The sequence below is a fragment of the Triturus cristatus genome, chromosome 6 (genome assembly GCF_964204655.1).
Source record: "Triturus cristatus chromosome 6, aTriCri1.1, whole genome shotgun sequence".
Taxonomy (NCBI): Eukaryota; Metazoa; Chordata; class Amphibia; order Caudata; family Salamandridae; genus Triturus; species Triturus cristatus.
In genome coordinates, this window is record NC_140589.1 from 1830811841 (window position 1) to 1830833605 (window position 21765).

Below are 21765 nucleotides of genomic sequence, written 5' to 3' on the forward strand. Positions count from 1 at the left end.
CCAGCGTTTTCTATACCTTTTTTAAATCTCTCCATCGCACTCACTATGAAGTTTTTCGACACTTTGCGATCTCTACTGCTCCGGCTGATATGGGCTGGAAAACAACCACGCATAGGGTGGGATACCCTTTTTTTTGCCATACGAACAATGAGGTTTTTGGAGTTCCTGATTTTTATCTATATTATCTTGTCGCGCAGGTACACTTTACGTACTATTGATACCACCCAGATGCCCATCTCCAGTTTTTATAACCGTAACGGTCTCAGATGTTCCCCAGCCCTCTTCTGACTATATTATTGACGAGGCCTGCCTCGCAACCCTGATGAAATTCAAACAGTACCGACAGGCTGCTGGGCATGGTCCAAGTTGCGACCGTATTTACACGCTAACTCTTTATACTCCGCACATATACCTCTAGCTGACAACCCATGGATTCCCCCCTACAATGGAAACCCTCACCAAACAGACCCTTAGCAGACATAGACTGCGCATGGTAGGAGTTTTTTGGGAGATTCAAAACTGCAAACCACAGGTGAGGTGCCTCTTTGCGGCGCTGTATTCTTCATGGATAGATTTGTCCTACACTGAGTCCAGAACTCACTGGCGGGGGCACTCCCGGAAACGATGGCTGAACCCGCAGAGTTCTCCCCACTCGCTTTACTGATTACTTTGCCAGATAGGACACATCTGGTATCGAGACTATATCACTTGTCTCTGAAGCTGAGACCCACAGCAGATGCAAAGGCAAGCTTGGCTTTGGAGCAAGATCTGGAAGCATCATTGACAGACCAAATATGGGCATACTGCTGTGAACAAACGCGCTGTGTGTCAAGTAACCACCGCCTCAAACTATTACATTTTAAGTACCTACACCATGCATATATTACACCATATTTATTGGTCAAAATCGACCCCAGTACTCCGCATGTATGCACTAGATGCACTGCGTAGCGTGAGGATTTCGTACACTTGGCTTGGAGTTGTGGACGGTGCTGGCATACTGGGGGGAGGTCTTTAGACATTTATCCTTAATGGTAGAGCATACAATACAACCAACGCCACTAATGGCATTGTTGGGGTATGTAAAACCTCTAAAGAAAAATATACAACTATTTACTGCAATAGCTCTATTGATAGCAAAGCGACCGGTTTCCCTGCTTTGGGGTAGAACACAGGTTCAGATCGTGAAGGCCTGGATAAGAGACCTAGTATATTGCGACACTACAAGCGAAATATATGCCACACTGCAGCCCCCAACCTCACATCCACGAGATATCTGGCAACCACACAAAACCTATTTGCTGACACACCCCCAGACGAAAACTGAAGTCCTCACTCTTGACACTAAATCAATAATGTCAAGTGACATTGCTGAGAGGAAATGACATGTGAAGGGCAGTCCTCTCTCCCCACCCCCATTGTGGTAAGGTTTCGGGGAAATGGGGGTAGTGCGCCGCATGAACATAATAATACATTTGGGCCGTACTTGCGCTGTGGAAAACTGTATATCGGAAATGAATCGATGTGAGTGGAATGTGATTATTAACGGAGTATATTGTCAGGTGATAAATAACACTGTTTAAAATAGAAAGTGCATTACCACACGTAAGGAATTGTGAAAAAGTGGACTGGCTAATTGTGGACACAAGGTCCTTTGTTGCAGATGACGGCTTAATTCTCTGTACCTGTTGTTATGGTTTGGGTTATAATTTAGGAATATGGATGTATACTGTTGAAGAGTTTGAAGATCTGCTTATCAATGATTTCTTCATGTATCCTTGTATACCACAAACCTTAATAAAGAAATGTTTTAAAAAAAAAACTAGCCTCAACATTTGAGATCACAACTGTGCCACTCTCCGGCGACTTCACTGACTCCCTGTTAATTCTCTTCATGTATATATGTTTGTGTTTGGTATTTCTATAGCTCGATCCTAGCCAAAATGCACTGGAGCAATGTACAAGGTCTAAGATAAGCATAAAACCAACGATCAAGCGGACATGTAGCTGGACAGTTATTGCACTGTGATGTAGTGTTCTTTAAGGAGGTGATCTTCAATTTTTTTCTAAATGGAAGCATTGTTGGGGTGGTGCTGATGGATACGGAGATGATGTTGCAGATTCTGGGTGCATATATGGGTCCAATCCAAACATCTATTTACTACATACACGCCAGCTCTTAGGCACTGGAAAACATGCAAAGCTTCTGAACAGACTATTACTGCTTAGCCAGAGGCAGCTCATCATATCCACCAAGACCACTCTTCTGTCCATTCTCAAACTCAAACCTACACTGGAGACCTCTTATGCAACAATATACCAGCAGCCCTTGGTGCCATGACTAACATACTGCCTATCTGAGAATTACCAAAGGTCATGATTTCTCCCAGAGCGGCAATACCCTTGATAAGCAAGCCACTGCAGTGCCCAATGTCCAGAACTGTAGTAGTGTCTTGTAAGCAAATTATTATAACATAGTTTTGTTAAGTATCATTATTGATATGTAAGTTTAGAACCTTCACATTTATCTTAATTACTTGGTATTCTGGCTCTAGGCATTGGTTCTTACCTTGTTGCTCTATGGGTAATATTGCATGTTCCAAGTCAGTTGTTGAATTGCATATACTACTGCTTCTGCAGTGCTTCGAATAAAGGACTTAACAACGAAGTTCATCTGACATCTTTTATTTACCACAAGAATTTGTGTCCCCTATCCTCCCACTGAGCTATTTTACCTGTATAACAGCAATGAGGCCCACCTACTTTTAAATTAGAGTATCACTTAAGCTTTGATCTTGCTACAGCATCTGCATCTACTGTCAAAGGTCTAATGGCTAAAGCTATCGACTTTGGAACTGGGGAACTAGGTTTGAATCCCAGCCTCGGCTCATCACCTGTGGTTCTTAGCAAATCACCTAATCTCCTGTGCCCCAAACAAATGTACCACATAATCTGGCTCTCATGTGACACACTCTAATGCCCTTGGACCAAGTTCATGCTAAATAAAACTGCCAAAAAAGTCCTGCAGAGTGCAGTAACTATTTACATATGTTAGATGTTGGTTGTGGGCTCATGCCTTGTGTGGGCTCAATTGTATTCATTTGTATGATGGGTCTAATTCTAGCAGGTTATGTTGGAAGGCTGGGGCAGTTGAGAAAGGACAGCCGGTTGGAAGGACTTGTACTCTAGGCTCTGTATCATGGTTAATGAATTACCTTTGGAACTACCACGTGGTTGTGTACTTACTTACCTCTACAGCACATAATACTAATCAAAATCAAAACCCTCCATTTGAAAACCTTGTGCTTTCTTTTGCATTCCACTTAGCTTTCCCCTGGAGTTTACCATCTTGAGGTCAGATGACGTGGTAGTGCCAAAAGGAGCTCTTCTCTGCAACCTTGAACATTTGACTTCTGACCGTGTACTGTGCATCTGGATTCCTGTGCCCGGTCTGCAGGCCTTTCCGCTTGACTTCATTTTGCCTAAGTTTGCATCTCAAAGTGCACATGTTTTCCACATTTGTCTGCCGTTTGGTAGATTGTTTAAAACGCACCTGTTGTGTAGTTCCTACAACCCCCCAGTACCTGTGTGTTTTGGATGACCTAAACTGAGGGCTTGGTGTGCAGACAGACCCTGGACACCCTCACCAGATGAGTCAGGTGTTAGACCTGCTAGCTCTTCATTGCCACTACCACCCCTCTGTACTATACATTGTGGTAGGTAGTTTCTGGCAACCACTGAACATGACAGCCCTGATTCCTCGTGTATCGTGGAAACAATACGGTATCTTTCACTCGGTCACTTGTCCTTGCTTTTCTCAGAATACATAGAATGCCGATTGGAATGGTTTTAATAATTATTTATTGGTCAAGCGTCAGTCTAGTTTGAAACATGTTAGCTGCGACAATCAAAAGACAGGAGCAGACAAATGTGATCACTAGTACCAATATATCGTAAATAGCAGATACATTTCTACCATAGTCCTAATAAGATTATTAAAAGCATATTACATAAAACATTAGCATTGTGTACTCCTACGATGCGTAGACTACCTAACCGTGCCTACCTAGAGGTGTAGGTGAAGCATGTATATGGAAGTGCTATGATATGTCCTAATGGAACCTAATAGAGCTAAGAATTTCCCTGTGAAGTACTAACCCCTCACCTGATGGTTCTGAATGAAGGACCCTATCTATGCGTCGAGGATGGCACCCCGCAAGGGGTGTCAGATCTCTGCTTGTCGAAGGATCAGCTGGCAGAGCCTCGTCTCAGCTTGGAAGGTATTTCTCCTCTGTCTCTAAGGGGGAGTGAGGGTCTTTTTAGGTCTCGCCTAGCAGAGCGCGCATGCGCTCCTCGCTCTGCGAGGCGTCTTGTAATCTATTAGATTTCTGAAGGGGGCTTGAAGTCCAGCCCATCATTTTCATTGGCTGGTGTCATCATTTATTCTAAACGCTGGCCTCTGATTGAAAATGAGGCTTCTTTGTTACCGCCCTGTTTCCTTTTGGCCCCGCCCACTCGGACTGGATCGTTTCCTTGCGACGTTAAACTGTTCCTTCATTTAGTCAGTAAGCAGCACTATGTTATGCACACTGTGGAATCTTTCGGACGCAGGCACTGGTGCGCAGCAGCGCGCCCCGGCGGCCATGTTGTTTGCTCGGGGAATCATCCATCGGCGAATATTTTACATATGTACAGTGATCTTCAGCTCACCAGAGTCGGCGGACACGGCTGCATACTGATTGCATGGTAAGCAAGAAGGCCCCTGAAATGCACCTTTTACCGGACTCATGTGCATGCAGGCAAGTTGTATACACGCTTTAATATAGTAGTTTTGTACTGGGTGCAGGCTCACCCACTCTCTCTTCACTGGTACGCTGTAATTAGGGCTGCTCGCAGCCCCGACAGCCCGGAGAGGGAAGCGCCTCTGAAAGGCTGGGCTGGGAGAGGCAGCAGGGAGGAACCTAGACTGATGCGGCGCTCCAGATACTGAAACTGTGTGCCTGATAATGAGATAATTATGGGATCACATACTTCTGGTTGCTGTCGACTTCAAAAGCTTTTAAGAGCAACCTGCAGTCTCTCCTGTAGCCTTCGTGACTACAAGCAGACATTTTTCTTTAATGGCGAAGTACAGTAACCAGAAAGGGGAACAGTGGGGGCATTGTTCGACAGCTGAAAACACCACAAAACCCCTGATGGCCCGCTGCAGTGGTTACAATGGAAATAGTTTAAATAAAAATGCATCTTTGTTACACCCATGCACGTCTTTTCTGTTGAGAGGGTACATGTTTTTTAAATGGGGAGCGTCACCAGTTCCCTAGGTTGCACCCATCTAGCTTAAAAAAGTTAAAACCAGTGAACATGATGTAGATTTTATAGTTCTTGCAAAGCATTCTTAGTCATGCAGAAATGTAATATTTTTCTGAGACAGAGCAGCTCCCTCATACTTTTTGCTGTGTCCTCCCCGTAGAAACAACTGGACAGTTTTTGTGTATTCTTGTACCTCTTTCGATTGTATTTTGTTGAACGCAGGGTGTGGGGGGTGCAGAGTTTTCTAAGTAGGGATTTACACATTTGGCCCTAGGCCTGGGGTGTGCGCGCGGGGGGTTTGCCCTGAGAGTTATGAGACATGGCAAATACAGAGCTGCTTGTTACTCACGACACACGGTGTTGTGAATGTGTGCCACACCTCGCCGTTAAAGCCTCGTCTTGGGAATGTATTGATCAGACGCCAGGGGCGGGTCATCTCTCTAGCACGAGTGGCTGCACACACAAAGCGCCAGGCAGCCCGGGATGGACATCAGTGAGCAGAGGCAGAAAATGAACTCCAAGAGGAAGGGCAGTGAGACACCACACTCACTCACCAGGACGTGTGTAAACAAAGCTACAGCCAAACACGTGAGCTGAGATTAGATGCCAGTTTTCAGACTGGAAATAGAAAGGCCAGGTGCTGGTCTGACGGAGGCACTGTCGGATGGAAATGGCACGCGTCCGGCATGAACTCGATTTTTGACATTTTTTGTGTGAGAGAAATGTATGGTCTACGCGAGCACAGGTAACTTCAGACGAAGGGGGACGTTGTGGCCAGTTCTATATTTTGAGCAATGATGTACTCATTTTTCCAGGGTTAGCGGTAACAAGCGTTTTAGTGAGTGTTTCAGTGTAGGAGAGTAGGATCTGCACTTATGTTGCCCCCACTTTTTTTCTGATGTTAACACTGGTTTCTGGCTATAGTCTGGCTGGGTCCCTGCTAATCAGGGCCCCAGTCTCTCTGTTCTCTCTAAACAACTTGGAGTGCATACTAGATGCACTAGTGATTGGATACTGTGGTACCTTATGAGCCCCTAGTATATGGTACCCTAGGTACCAAGGGCATAGGTACTTCACAGGCCTACCAGGGGCCGAAGCATGTATTATGCCACCCCTGAGAAGCAGACTAAATCTGACACCACAGGCCTGCTACTGCAGCCTGGATGAGGTAGTGTTAGCACTCCTCACTGAGGTATAGGTTCCTATATCTCACCATACACACACATATAAACCTATCAGTCACCCCTAAGGCAGGCCCTATCAATCCTGAGGGCAGGGTGCTTGGTTTACAATGTGAGGGGGTGCCTCTGCTTGAGCAGGACCCCTCTGCAGCTGGCAGAGTCTATTCTCTGTGGCTGTTTGTGGATGCGGCTAAAGCATTTACTCTTAAGTGCATTATAACCTACCGGTATATGCTAACTTTAGAATGACTGCATCAAAACATGTCGTGTTTGGTGTCAAACAACTTGGAATCATACCCCCACACCAGTAACTGGTGTGGGAGTATGATCCCACCCTTCTAGAGGGGACCACATGTACCCACTGTGGAAACATGGTAGAAATCTGAAAGAGCCCTGGCATCACAAATGGATGCCACCAGCACAGACACTGCGCTGCCCTCCTGCTGCTGATTGAAACTCGCAGTGGAGGAGGCCCAACAATAGGCATCCTGTCACAGGGAGGTGTCACCACCTTCCAGACAGGATTTAGTGTATTGGGGCTGGGTGGGTGCACTCTTAGAATGCTTTGAAGTCCTGCACTGGGGGAGCAGTAGGCTCCTCTGTGCATATGCCAGCTCAAACCGGTTCAGGGGATACCTGTCCCTGCTCTGGCGCGAAACTGGACAAAGGGAAGTGGGTGTAACCACCCCCTACCCTGACCCTCCCAGAGGAGTGGTCATAAAGCTAGTCCCTCCCTTTCTTTTAGTATAAGATAGGGAACCCTTGCCATTGCAAACTAGATATCCCTGGACGACGCTTTACAAGAAGAATCCTGGCCCTTTGACGTTCCACTACCTTGGGAAGACAGAAGAATCTCCCTTGGAGTCAAGGAGTGACTCCCCTGCTTGGCAGGCACAAAAACTTCAATCAACGGTCGCAAACTTTCCCGCTGGAGTCCGAAGTCCCTGCAGCCCCGTAAGTGGATTTCCTGACTTCTCGATGGCCATTGTGAGTCCCCAGCAAAGCTGAAGCGAGTGGACCCCACGAGTGACGAGGAACAGCAATACCCGGCTACCGTGCACTATTGTCGAGTGCAACCCCTTCACGACGTTCTACGAACTTGTGCATTGGACCACTTGTGGCTCAAGCCTCCAGCAGGATTTCCCTCGTAAATCAGAGGCCTACCTCGCCCCGAGTGATCGTGGGCTCCTGTGAAGTGAATCCTCACAAGGCATCTTCGCGATCCCTTGCCCGTTGGCTTGTGGGTCCCCTGAAGACTTTCTCATCTAAACAAAGGGCTCCCCTGGTTGCTCCAGGCCTGCCCTCACTTACCCTCGCTGGGTGAGTCCCTCAGACCTTGCTGGTCTGCACTGCTGACTTAATTTATTTTCCAGGAGACTTGCTGTTGCCAAGGCTTGTTGGCTCCAATCCGGGTGCCGACACCTCAGTAAGCTGCAGACTTCGGGGGACACGCCGATTCCAGCTCCTGGTCGTCCTCTACGCCTCCTGGACCTCGGGACTGAAGAGTCAAAACACCCTTGATCACCTGAAATCACCCAACTTCCGTGGGCATCCATCTTCCTGGCCCCGGGTCACTGGCAAGTGACTGTCAACACTGTCCCTTCTGCTTTCAGGTCTTCTTCATCTTGAATCCAGCCTTGGATTCCACCGGACACTTCTTCAGTCTTCACAAGCTGCAAAACTTCTTCGGCTTCCATTGAAAACGACGACGCGACCCGACACCAAAAGACACCTATGCACCCGGCTTCCCTGGGTGAGGTAACTCATGCACTCCGGTGCTCCAGTGGGTATTGGCCCTCGAACTACTTACCTTGTAAGTGACTTGCTTGTAGACTTCCTAGAAGTACCCTTAAACTTTAAAAATCCAACCGCAACTTGCTCCATTGAAATCAATAGGGAACCCACGGCTGTGTTCTCACACTGCACGTGTCTCCCGTGGGTCTTTTACTTACCTGTCTTGGGTGGATTAGTGAAGCCCCAGCAATTCTACAGGCCCTAGGCCTTTTCCCCTTGCAAGTCGACATTCCTAAACCTCTTTTTTAGTATATGGTCTGGTACGCCCGTAGGGCCCCAGCCATATTTGTGCTTAATTTATTGTGAAACTTTGATATTTGCATATGTTCCTGACTTCTTATCTCATAAAGAGATTAGTGTGTCTAGTAATAAATACATATATATTTGATATATATACCTGTGTGGTGTCCTTTCATTTGGTAATTCAAGAGATTATAAGGTAAAACAAGCTGGTTTACATTCCTCTGAGACTTAGCCTGAAGGCTGCTCTCCACAGCTACCACTAGGATAGCTTTCTTTAAAAGGTTGTCTTAAACTTATCTACCATAAGAGTCGAATTGGACTGGTGCAAGGTGGCCACTATAACTAGTGACCAGCATATACCAGGCCAACTTCTCACATTCAGGTTGTCAAGAATTAAGCACTGTTTCTCCCCTGTTCCTTTTGAACCTAGTTGCACATTTCCTGCCCGCTACTGCTTTGTCAGGAAGTAAATAACATGCAGCCCGTGTGAACGGGAGCAGTCACCCATTCTGTGAGCGCTGTACACGTTAACATGTGTGCTCCGGTGCACCCACCAAGCACGCCCCGTCCATAAGCTGTCAAATAATGCACAGCCCTTTCGAACAGGAGCACTTGTGCACAGCTCTATGAGCGCCGTACCGCCGCCATGTGTGCTCTGGTGCACGCACTGAGCCCACCCCGCCCATAAACAGTAAAATTACGTGCACCCCCTATGAACGGGAGGAAAACTAGGAATACCCTAACCTTTTCTAACTGCCCTTCTTCTGTACTGCCTCCTTCCCTTCGGTTTCTTTCAACAACCATATGATTCTCCCCTCGCCTGTCTCTTCCCCCAACATTCTGTTTTTCCTATAACCTTCTCTCCTCATACCCTTCTGTCTCCTCAATGCCCATCGGTGACATTCCTTGCCCGTCTGTTTCTTCCCAGCCTTTCTGTCTTTAATCCTTCTCCTGTTTCTCCACTGCCCTTATTTCACTCCACTTGCCCTTCTGCTTTTCCCTTTGCCATTCTGTTTCTCCCACTGCCTTCCTATCTTTACCCGTGTTTCTGTCTGTACCCCTGCCCTTCTGTTTCTCCCCTTGACCTGCTGTTTCTCCCCTTCCTTCCTGTCTTTCCTGTGCTTCTTTCTCTACCTCTGCCACTCTTTCTCCCCGGCCATTGTATCTTTACCTGTGCTTCTCTTTCACCCCTGCACCTTTGTCTGTTCGCCTCCTATTCTGTTTCTCTCCCTGCCTTAGTCTTTACCCATGCTTCTGTCTCCACCCCTGCCCTTCTGTTGCCCCGCCCTTCTTCTTTTGTCATGGCGGTCTATCACCCCCCTGACTGCCTGTGAAGGGCACAAGTCCTAACAAGCATTTTCATTGCAATAGGTCTCGCATTTACGCAAGTTTAAGCTATTGACATTGTAAATCACAATGCCTTTTATTTATGTTTTAAAAACGAAAACAAAAATGAAAGGCATTGTCGTTTGCAATGTCAAAAGCTCAAACTCGCGTAAATGCGAGACCTATTGCATTGTAAATGCTTGTTTACTAAAGTGGTCACTTCAGGGTTTTTCCATAATCGATGTGTTTTGAAAACATTTGCTAATCCCCTGCTAATCCTTTTCCAAACAAATATGATCATGCACTGCTGGCTGTTGGCCAGGGATGAAAAAAGTGGTGACCCTTATACAGAATAAATCTACCGTGCCTGGGGACTTGTTTATGTACGTCAGGTACAGGGATTAAGATATGGTACCAAGAGCTTGGTTGTCGAAGATACAGAAGTAAGTTGCTAGGTAAAAGGTCACCTATGTAAGACCATTCTGTTGTGTGGATAGAACAAAATGTATGTAATCTGTATGTGTATGATGGGACTAACCTAAAGAACATGACACGCTTTATCTACCAGTGGGGCTGTGATGCCCCCTCGTGAATTGATATAGTGCACTGGTCTGAGAATCGGCCCTCGTGGCACCCCACTGTGCGCCTTTGTTTTCATCTGAATCAATCTGATGATACCCAGAGCCCAGTGTTTCGTCCCGTCTTCCGAGTGTGGCCCAGCCGACTGTATAGAGGTGAACTTGGAGTGCACCGTCCACCCTGCCCTGCCTTGATAGGTTTCCTTCCCACCAAGTCCTAAAACGAGGCGAGATGTTTGTGTCGCAGAACTGCACTTCCTGAAAGGTGGGTATTGAGAATCTGGTAACCCTCTGCTCGAGCTCTTGAAGTCTCCTTTGGTTTATAAGGAGACATCCTTGTCACGTCAGACCGATGGGCGTGTAGTCAGCACTCAGTGAGTGTGCGCAAACCACAGACTGATGCCTGAGCCAGGAGGCGGTGCGTCCGTCAGGCTGTCCTCCACTGGGCTCCAAATATGGATGCACTCCGTGAGTGTGCACAAACCACAGACTGATGCCTGAGCAAGGAAGCGGTGCGTCCCTCAGGCTGTCCTCCTCTGGGCTCCAGATATGGATGCACTCAGTGAGTGTGCACAAATCACAGACTCATGCCTGAGCCAGGAGGCGGTGCGTCCGTCAGGCTGTCCTCCTCTGGGCTCCAGATGTGGATGCGCTCCGTGAGTGTGCAAAAACCACAGACTCATGCCTGCGCCAGGAGGCGGTGCGTCCGTCAGGCTGTCCTCCTCTGGGCTCCAGATGTGGATGCGCTCAGTGAGTGTGCACAAACCACAGACTCATGCCTGAGCCAGGAGGCAGTGCGTCACTCAGGCTGTCCTCCTCTGGGCTCCAGATGTGGATGCACTCAGTGAGTGTGCACAAACCACAGACTCGTGCCTGAGCCAGGAGGCAGTGCGTCAGTCAGGCTGTCCTCCTCTGGGCTCCAGATGTGGATGCACTCAGTGAGTGTGCACAAACCACAGACTCATGCCTGAGCCAGGAGGCAGTGCGTCAGTCAGGCTGTCCTCCTCTGGGCTCCAGATATGGATGCACTCAGTGAGTGTGCGCAAACCACAGACTGATGCCTGAGCCAGGAGGCGGTGCGTCCGTCAGGCTGTCCTCCTCTGGGCTCCAGATATGGATGCACTCAGTGAGTGTGCACAAACCACAGACTCATGCCTGAGCCAGGAGGCAGTGCGTCACTCAGGCTGTCCTCCTCTGGGCTCCAGATATGGATGCACTCAGTGAGTGTGCACAGACTCATGCTGGAGTCAGGAGGCAGTGCGTCAGTCAGGCTTTCCTCCTCTGGGCTCCAGATGTGGATGCACTCAGTGAGTGTGCACAAACCACAGACTCATGCCTGAGCCAGGAGGCAGTGCGTCAGTCAGGCTGTCCTCCTCTGGGCTCCAGATATGGATGCACTCAGTGAGTGTGCGCAAACCACAGACTGATGCCTGAGCCAGGAGGCAGTGCGTCAGTCAGGCTGTCCTCCTCTGGGCTCCAGATATGGATGCACTCAGTGAGTGTGTGGAAACCACAGACTGATGCCTGAGCCAGGAGGCGGTGCGTCCGTCAGGCTGTCCTCCTCTGGGCTCCAGATATGGATGCACTCAGTGTGTGTGCACAAACCACAGACTCATGCCTGAGCCAGGAGGCAGTGCGTCACTCAGGCTGTCCTCCTCTGGGCTCCAGATATGGATGCACTCAGTGAGTGTGCACAGACTCATGCCGGAGCCAGGAGGCAGTGCGTCAGTCAGGCTGTCCTCCTCTGGGCTCCAGATGTGGATGCACTCAGTGAGTGTGCACAAACCACAGACTCATGCCTGAGCCAGGAGGCAGTGCGTCCGTCAGGCTGTCCTCCTCTGGGCTCCAGATATGGATGCACTCAGTGAGTGTGCACAAACCACAGACTCATGCCGGAGCCAGGAGGCAGTGCATCAGTCAGGCTGTCCTCCTCTGGGCTCCAGATGTGGATGCGCTCAGTGAGTGTGCACAAACCACAGACTCATGCCTGAGCCAGGAGGCAGTGTGTCACTCAGGCTGTCCTCCTCTGGGCTCCAGATGTGGATGCACTCAGTGAGTGTGCACAAACCACAGACTCATGCCTGAGCCAGGAGGCAGTGCGTCAGTCAGGCTGTCCTCCTCTGGGCTCCAGATATGGATGCACTCAGTGAGTGTGCGCAAACCACAGACTCATGCCTGAGCCAGGAGGCAGTGCATCAGTCAGGCTGTCCTCCTCTGGGCTCCAGATATGGATGCACTCATTGAGTGTGCGCAAACCACAGACTGATGCCTGAGCCAGGAGGCAGTGCGTCAGTCAGGCTGTCCTCCTCTGGGCTCCAGATATGGATGCACTCATTGAGTGCGCGCAAACCACAGACTGATGCCTGAGCCAGGAGGCAGTGCGTCAGTCAGGCTGTCCTCCTCTGGGCTCCAGATATGGATGCACTCAGTGAGTGTGCGCAAACCACAGACTCATGCCTGAGCCAGAAGGCGGTGCGTCTGTCAGGCTGTCCTCTGGGCTCCAGATATGGATGCACTCAGTGAGTGTGCACAAACCACAGACTCATGCCTGAGCCAGGAGGCAGTGCGTCACTCAGGCTGTCCTCCTCTGGGCTCCAGATATGGATGCACTCAATGAGTGTGCACAAACCACAGACTCATGCCGGAGCCAGGAGGCAGTGCGTCAGTCAGGCTGTCCGCCACTGGGCTCCAGATGTGGATGCACTCAGTGAGTGTGCGCAAACCACAGACTCATGCCTGAGCCAGGAGGCAGTGCGTCAGTCAGGCTGTCCTCCTCTGGGCTCCAGATATGGATGCACTCAGTGAGTGTGCGCAAACCACAGACTCATGCCTGAGCCAGGAGGCAGTGCGTCACTCAGGCTGTCCTCCTCTGGGTTCCAGATATGGATGCACTCAGTGAGTGTACGCAAACCACAGACTCATGCCTGAGCCAGGAGGCAGTGCGTCACTCAGGCTGTCCTCCTCTGGGCTCCAGATATGGATGCACTCAGTGAGTGTGCACAGACTCATGCCGGAGCCAGGAGGCAGTGCGTCAGTCAGGCTGTCCTCCTCTGGGCTCCAGATGTGGATGCACTCAGTGAGTGTGCGCAAACCACAGACTGATGCCTGAGACAGGAGGCGGTGCGTCCGTCAGGCTGTCCTCCTCTGGGCTCCAGATATGGATGCACTCAGTGAGTGTGCACAAACCACAGACTCATGCCGGAGCCAGGAGGCAGTGCGTCCGTCAGGCTGTCCTCCTCTGGGCTCCAGATATGGATGCACTCATTGAGTGTGCGCAAACCACAGACTGATGCCTGAGCCAGGAGGCAGTGCGTCAGTCAGGCTGTCCTCCTCTGGGCTCCAGATGTGGATGCACTCAATGAGTGTGCACAAACCACAGACTCATGCCGGAGCCAGGAGGCAGTGCGTCAGTCAGGCTGTCCTCCTCTGGGCTCCAGATATGGATGCACTCAGTGAGTGTGCACAGACTCATGCCGGAGCCAGGAGGCAGTGCGTCAGTCAGGCTGTCCTCCTCTGGGCTCCAGATGTGGATGCACTCAGTGAGTGTGCACAGACTCATGCCGGAGCCAGTGCGTCAGTCAGGCTGTCCTCCTCTGGGCTCCAGATGTGGATGCACTCAGTGAGTGTGCACAAACCACAGACTCATGCCGGAGCCAGGAGGCAGTGCATCAGTCAGGCTGTCCTCCTCTGGGCTCCAGATGTGGATGCGCTCAGTGAGTGTGCACAAACCACAGACTCATGCCTGAGCCAGGAGGCAGTGCGTCACTCAGGCTGTCCTCCTCTGGGCTCCAGATGTGGATGCACTCAGTGAGTGTGCACAAACCACAGACTCATGCCTGAGCCAGGAGGCAGTGCGTCACTCAGGCTGTCCTCCTCTGGGTTCCAGATATGGATGCACTCAGTGAGTGTGCACAAACTCATGCCGGAGCCAGGAGGCAGTGCGTCAGTCAGGCTGTCCTCCTCTGGGCTCCAGATGTGGATTCACTCAGTGAGTGTGCACAAACCACAGACTCATGCCTGAGCCAGGAGGCGGTGCGTCCGTCAGGCTGTCCTCCTCTGGGCTCCAGATATGGATGCACTCAGTGAGTGTGCACAAACCACAGACTCATGCCTGAGCCAGGAGGCAGTGCGTCCGTCAGGCTGTCCTCCTCTGGGCTCCAGATATGGATGCACTCAGTGAGTGTGCACAAACCACAGACTCATGCCGGAGCCAGGAGGCAGTGCATCAGTCAGGCTGTCCTCCTCTGGGCTCCAGATGTGGATGCGCTCAGTGAGTGTGCACAAACCACAGACTCATGCCTGAGCCAGGAGGCAGTGCGTCACTCAGGCTGTCCTCCTCTGGGCTCCAGATGTGGATGCACTCAGTGAGTGTGCACAAACCACAGACTCATGCCTGAGCCAGGAGGCAATGCGTCAGTCAGGCTGTCCTCCTCTGGGCTCCAGATATGGATGCACTCATTGAGTGTGCGCAAACCACAGACTGATGCCTGAGCCAGGAGGCAGTGCGTCAGTCAGGCTGTCCTCCTCTGGGCTCCAGATATGGATGCACTCAGTGAGTGTGCGCAAACCACAGACTCATGCCTGAGCCAGGAGGCAGTGCGTCAGTCAGGCTGTCCTCCTCTGGGCTCCAGATATGGATGCACTCATTGAGTGTGCGCAAACCACAGACTGATGCCTGAGCCAGGAGGCAGTGCGTCAGTCAGGCTGTCCTCCTCTGGGCTCCAGATATGGATGCACTCAGTGAGTGTGCGCAAACCACAGACTCATGCCTGAGCCAGAAGGCGGTGCGTCTGTCAGGCTGTCCTCTGGGCTCCAGATATGGATGCACTCCGTGAGTGTGCACAAACCACAGACTCATGCCTCTGCCAGGAGGCAGTGCGTCACTCAGGCTGTCCTCCTCTGGGCTCCAGATATGGATGCACTCAATGAGTGTGCACAAACCACAGACTCATGCCGGAGCCAGGAGGCAGTGCGTCAGTCAGGCTGTCCGCCACTGGGCTCCAGATGTGGATGCACTCAGTGAGTGTGCGCAAACCACAGACTCATGCCTGAGCCAGGAGGCAGTGCGTCAGTCAGGCTGTCCTCCTCTGGGCTCCAGATATGGATGCACTCAGTGAGTGTGCGCAAACCACAGACTGATGCCTGAATCTGAAAGAAACACGTTAGTTAGATTCCTCACCTTAGAATATCCCCAGGCGTCAGACTGGATCCTGAAGATTTTTCGTCAGCAATACCCCTTGCGCGTCGCTAGGCGTCGTCTGCGGCTCCGCGTCCGTCGTCGGCGTCGTGCGCCGGAATGACGTCGTCGGAGTACTTAGACGCCGCCCTCGCGCGCTGACGTCAGTTCTTCTTTTTTCCGCGCCAGTAAGCGCAGATCCGGGAGAGCTACCCCTTTTAGTCTTTTTTGACTAAATCTTTTTGATCACTTTTGATCCTTGTCTGTCGACATCTGGTGCCGGTAAGATGCCTGGGTTCAAGGCTTGCGAGGATTGCCATCGACTGATGTCGGTGACCGATCACCACCGCCGGTGCCTCTACTGTTTAGGCCCCGACCACGACGCGGAGTCGTGCTCCGATTGCCAGGCCCTGACTTCGAAGGCTCGGCGGGAGCGGTCCCGCAAGCTTCTCGAGCTTCGCCACTCGGCTCCGCGTCGTGCGCGATCCCGGTCCAGGAGGAGGTCCAAGGATCGCTGGCGGAGCCCTAGCCGATGCCACCATCGATCGTCGGGCTCCAAGTCGTCGGGTAAGTCCAAACGCTCTAAGAAGTCCAAGAGGCGACATCGCTCTTCGGACTCCCCTCGCCGGTCGCGCGACTCGGCCGAGGGTCCGGGTGGTTCCACCCCCGCGGCTCCGGCGGAGCCGCAGGCGCCGCGCCCGTCCCCATACCCTCCGGTCCCTGGGACTAACGCGACGCCGGCGGAGGTCAGTGCCTTCCTCTTGGCCATGAGCAGCCTGGCCCCGCCGTCGACGCCCGCTGGCGCGCCTTCGGGCCCCGCGGACTCGACTGGGCGACCTTGCCTGCCGGCGGCTTCGGCCCCGGCGCCGTCGACGACTCCGGTCTCGACGCCGCAGGTCCCCGCGGGGCCCATGCCTGGGCCCCCGTCGACGCCGGTTGACCTAACCACTCCTCCACCGGCGCCGGCGAATGAACCACCGACGCCGCCACCGGCGCCGCCGGCGCAGACGCCTACACCCCCGGTGCCGCCGACGCCTTCGGTGCCGACTCCGGACGGCGTCCAACCCCAGTTTAGCCCTATTCCTGACCCGGCGCCGCTTGAGACCTATCATCTCTACAGTCCGGCTCCGATCATTTCTCCTGTTTATCAGGAATCGGAAGACGGGGGCGACTGGGAGGGGTTCGAGGACCCTATGGCTGTTCAGTCGCAGCTTTCACAGGACTGGGCAGATGAACTGGGGGAGGCCAGTGGTCTGGATACCTCGCCAGACACTGGATTCACTTCTCCGACTGTGGCTTCGGAGGAGGGTGCAGCATTTTCTGTGGTGCTGCGCAAGGCGGCCGCAGCCCTTGGGCTCGAGCTGCCTGCCGTGGCTGTGAGGACTAACATCCTCACTGAGGTGCTTCAAACCGCAGCAAGCTCCACTGAGCCTCTGCTGCCGTTCAATGAGGCCCTCACTGACGTTCTGCAGGGCACCTGGTCCAAGCCCTCCACAGTTCCTCCTGTGGATAGGAATGTTGCCAGGCGCCACCGCCCTGCTCCGGGCGACCCCAGTTTCCTGTCCCAACACCCCACCCCCGAGAGTCTGGTTATCCAGGCCTCTACCTCCCAATCCTCCTTCCCGACCGCTCCGCCGGACCGGGATTCCAAGAGACTCGAGCAGTTTGGCAAGAAACTGTTCTCGTCCCTTAGTTTGGGCCTGCGGTCTTTGAACACCGCCTGTCTCTTGGACCGTTATTCCCATTCTCTGTGGGATACGGTGGAGGACGTGCTGCCCCTGTGTCCGGAGGAGGTCCGGACACGTCTTACCCAGGCTTTGGCCGATGGGAGGGATGCAGCGCGGCACGCCATACGATGTGGGCTTGACACCACGGACTCGCTGGGTCGGGCGATTTCCACCACGGTGGCGCTCCGCCGCCACGCCTGGATGCGGTCCACGTCATTTTCCGGGGATGTCCAGAACACCCTCATGGACATGCCCTTTGATGGCACTCGCCTGTTTGGTGAGAAGGCGGACAGTGCGCTGAACCGCTTTAAGGACTCCCGGGCTACGGCCAAGTCCTTGGGCCTCTCGGCTCCGCGGGCGCACACCTCCGCTTTTCGCCCCTTTCGTGGCCAAGGAAGGGGCGCCTCCTCTCGTCCGCCAAGCCACCAGCCGCAGAACCAACCTGCGCGCGGTCGCGGACGTGGTTTCTGCCGTGGCGGATCTGGAGGACGACGTGGTCAGCCCACATCCACCCCGGCAGCATCCGCCTCAAAGCCTTCCTAGTCCGAGCTTTCAGGCCCATTCCACGCCAGTGGGCGGCAGAGTTCGCCATCACCTGCTCCACTGGCGGTCCATTACATCGGACAGGTGGGTGCTGCAAATCGTCCGAAGGGGCTACTCCCTCCCCTTCGAGACGACCCCTCAAGCCATGCCACCGCAGCACCACCGTATCTCGGGGGATCATTTGAATCTTCTCCGCGAGGAAGTTTCGGCCCTCTTGGCCAAGGGGGCCTGTGGTAAATATTTTGTTACCGGTACTATTTTTTATGCGGTAAAGTCTATTAAGAACAACTCAGTAAAATGAGAGGCAGAATCCGTGGTATTAGAGGTTTTAAAAAGGCTTTATTCCTATACAAAGGAATACAATTCGAATTGTAGGCATTCTATTCCATCACCACGAAAGTTCAGGAAGGAAGGGCATATATTATTGACAGATAAGCAGTTTTATAGAAAATACATTACAATGAAACAGATGCAGGAGGCGTAACAGCTGATAAAAGGTGCATACGTAGCTAATAGAGGGCGTAATTTAATAAACGTCATCATACATGATGTCACAAGTGGGTGGATCCATAAAAGAATCCTGCAATGTCAGCAGAAATAGTTGGCAGAGATGCGCGCGCAGCCGCATGACGTGTGATTGACGTGCAACTAGAGGGTGAAGGGGACTTGACATTTAGCTCTACATGTGGAGACAGAAGTCTGGGGTTATGTCAACCTAATCCCAAATCATATCTAATATCCTATGTTTAAAGAACAGTGTTATCCAAAAAGAGAGGTCTCTTAGGATAGAATCTTATTCTATACTGACTATACTGACTGTTAGTGCGTGTACAAGCGTCTAAGTGTCTACACTAGATGCGAGGGGGTAGGAATATTCCATGGTAACGGGGCTATGAATTACTTGCATGAGGGCAGCGAGGCCTGGCCCTTTGCACGGTAGCTGGAGGAATGTTTACCTAAACTGCTAGACAGGAATGTATCGGATGAGGAGCGGAGGAGATAATCTTGAAGGTGAAATACAGTTTTTGGCAGGCGACGGGCTGGATCAGGCACCGTTAGCCGCGCAGGGAGTAGGACAAAGTTCATGGACACAGATGCAGGCTCAGACTGGAGCTTTCAGAGGCAGAAGGCAGAAAAAGGCTTGATGACAGAATTCGGGCCTACTCGCCTGAATCTGTAAAATGTGGAAAGTGAACCACATAAAGTCGGTGGCCTTTCATACTTAGGAATGTAATATCTGACCCATTCATGGCGGATCTGAAAGAGGACATGTTGTCGGTGGACGCACATATATTTGCGTCTTCAAAACTGGAGCAGGAGGGAACATACATGTACTTATAGCATGCACATGGAGCCGTTGGGGTCTACGATAGGGGACATAACTGATCACAAAATTCACATTTCCTCAGGCCGTCGAGCGCGTTCCGAGTCCAGAAGTAGGTTGTGGTTGTTATTCCCACTACTTTCTGGTTCCCAAGAAGGGCAAAGGGGGCCTACGCCCCATCTTGGACCTCCGGAACGTCAATGCCTTCCTCCGAAAGGAAAGGTTCAAGATGTTAACCCTGGCTCAGGTTCTAGCTGCCCTAGACCCCGGAGACTGGATGGTAGCGTTGGACTTGCAGGACGCATACTTCCATATCCCCGTCCTGCCGGCCCACCGGCGTTACCTGCGGTTCACGGTGGGCCAAGAGCATTTTCAGTTTACCGTGCTCCCCTTCGGCCTCACCAGTGCCCCTCGGGTGTTCACGAAAGTGATGGCGGTGGTCGCAGCTCATCTGCGCAGATCAGGGGTTCCAGTCTTCCCCTATCTCGACGACTGGTTGTTGAAGGCGGGCTCGCCCCAGGCAGTCGTCTCCCACCTCCAGACTACGGCGGATCTCCTGCATTTGCTGGGATTTTCCATCAACGTGCCGAAGTCACACCTGAGTCCCTCTCAGAAGCTCCTCTTCATCGGAGCAGTTCTCGATTCGGCGCAGTTCCGGGTCTATCCACCGGAACAGCGGGTCCGGGATATACAGGCCCTGATTCCCATCTTTCGGCCTCTATCCTGGGTTTCGGTCAGGCTAGTGTTGCGGCTTCTGGGGCTGATGGCCTCCTGCATCCTACTAGTGCATCACGCCAGGCGGCGCATGCGGGCTCTGCAGTGGGACCTGAAGTTTCAGTGGGCCCAGCATCACGGCAACCTGTCCGACCATGTCTTGATCTCGGAGGGCACTGCACAACAGTTGCAGTGGTGGCTCACGGACCGCGATTGGGTCGTGGGCAGGAGCCTCTCCCTTCCCCAACTGGAGCATGTCGTAGTGACGGATGCGTCCCTCCTGGGCTGGGGTGGCCATATGGGAGAGGCGGAGATCAGAGGCCTCTGGTCTCCGGCGGAGTCTCGTCTCCACATCAACCTGTTGGAGTTGAGAGCGATCCGACTTGCACTGAAAGCCTTCCTTCCCTCTGTCAGGGGCAGTGTCGTGCAGGTGTTCACGGACAACACCACCGCCATGTGGTATTGCAACAAACAGGGCGGGGTGGGGTCGTGGACCCTTTGTCAGGAGGCTCTGCGCCTCTGGACGTGGCTGGAACACCAGGGCGTCACCCTAGTGGTTCAACATCTGGCGGGCTCTCTGAACGCCAGAGCGGACGAACTCAGCCGCCGGTGCATGATGGATCACGAATGGCGTCTGAACTCCGAAGTGGCGCAAGGTCTCTTTCAGCAGTGGGGAGAGCCTTGGTTAGATCTATTCGCCACCGAAGAGAACGCGCAATGTCAGCAGTTCTGCGCGCTGGAATTTCCAAGGCGGCACTCGCTCGGCGACGCTTTTCGTCACGAGTGGAGTTGCGGTCTGTTGTACGCCTTTCCGCCTATACCACTTCTGCCCAGAGTGCTGAAGAAGATCAGGCACGACCGGGCCCAAGTCATCTTGGTGGCTCCGGATTGGGCACGAAGATACTGGTATCCCGAGCTACTCAGTATGTTGACCGATCCCCCGATACGTCTGCCCCTTCGGGAGGATCTTCTGTCGCAGCAGCAGGGGACGGTCCTCCACCCGAACCTGTCCAGCCTCCACCTCCATGCGTGGAGATTGAGCGGCGGCAATTGATGCCATTTGACTTGCCTCCTGAAGTCTGTGATATCATTCTGGCAGCCAGGCGTCCCTCCACAAAGACGGTATACGCCTGCCGGTGGAACAAATTTGTGGCATGGTGCACAGCAAAGGCTGTGGATCCCCTTTCCGCCCCTCTTTCTGAGTTTCTCCTCTTTCTTCTTTCTCTGGCCCGGCAGGGCTCTGCCCTGGGCACCCTGAAAGGTTATCTTGCTGCCATCTCCGCCTTCTTGCGGCTTCCTGATCATCCTTCTCTTTTCAAATCCCCTGTGGTTACACGCTTTCTAAAAGGCATTACTCACACGTTCCCTCCTGTCCCTTTTGTAATGCCTCAGTGGGACTTGAATCTGGTCTTGACATTCCTGATGTGCGCTCCCTTTGAGCCTCTTCACAATTGTCCTCTTCGTCTTCTGACTCTTAAGACTGCTTTTCTGGTAGCCATCACCTCGGCTAGACGGGTGAGTGAGCTCCAGGCTTTATCTTCAAAGCCTCCTTTTCTCTCTGTTCATCCGGACAAGGTTGTCCTTCGGCCTCGTTCTTCCTTTCTTCCGAAAGTGGTGACTCCATTTCATCTTGGGCAGTCTGTCACCTTGCCCACCTTCTTTCCGCCTCCGCATCCTTCCAAAGAGGAAGAGAGGCTCCACCGTCTGGACCCAAAACGTGCGCTCTCCTTTTATCTGGACCGCACGAAACAGTTCCGGGTGGACGACCAGCTTTTTGTTGGGTACGTGGGCGCTAAGAAGGGGAAAGCTGTGCACAAACGGACCATCTCTCGGTGGGTCGTTTTGTGTA

General features: G+C 52.3%; 1 protein-coding gene across 7 annotated transcripts in view; it reads left to right on the forward strand.

Moving 5' to 3' along the window:
* The window catches only part of MAPRE3 (microtubule associated protein RP/EB family member 3), a 767705-nt gene that overhangs the window by 485580 nt on the left and 260360 nt on the right, over window positions 1-21765 (forward strand). The window lies entirely within an intron of this gene.